The following is a 416-nucleotide window of genomic DNA, read 5'->3' as shown; positions in this document are numbered from 1 at the left end:
AACTTAAAGAGGTTGTGGAATGCTCGAAGACATTTCCGTCATTTTGGGGGTATATGTAGCCTAAGGTGTGATGAAATAAAAGCGACTATTGTGTCTGTCATGAAATGAGTACAAAAGGTACTTTTGAGAGGTGTTTTTCAGGTCCTGTTTCGACCCGAGCGTGCAATTTGTGTAAAAGTTGTCGTTGGGGGCAGCAAACAAAACATAGTAAATCGTGCCGTAATAAACAGGACTCGTTTATACTACGCTGCATCGGGAGTCCTGTTTATACGTCACGATTTACTATGTTTTGTTTGCTGCCCCCAACGACAACTTTTACACAAATTGCACGTTCGGGTCGAAACAGGACCTGAAAAACAGCTCTCAAAAGTACCTTTTGTACTCATTTCTTGACAGACACAATAGTCGTTTTTATT

The sequence above is a fragment of the Patiria miniata genome, unplaced genomic scaffold (genome assembly GCF_015706575.1).
Source record: "Patiria miniata isolate m_02_andy unplaced genomic scaffold, ASM1570657v1 HiC_scaffold_5, whole genome shotgun sequence".
In the NCBI taxonomy this organism is placed as follows: Eukaryota; Metazoa; Echinodermata; class Asteroidea; order Valvatida; family Asterinidae; genus Patiria; species Patiria miniata.
The sequence above is the reverse complement of the archived record's forward strand: the minus strand, read 5'-3'. Positions refer to the sequence as shown.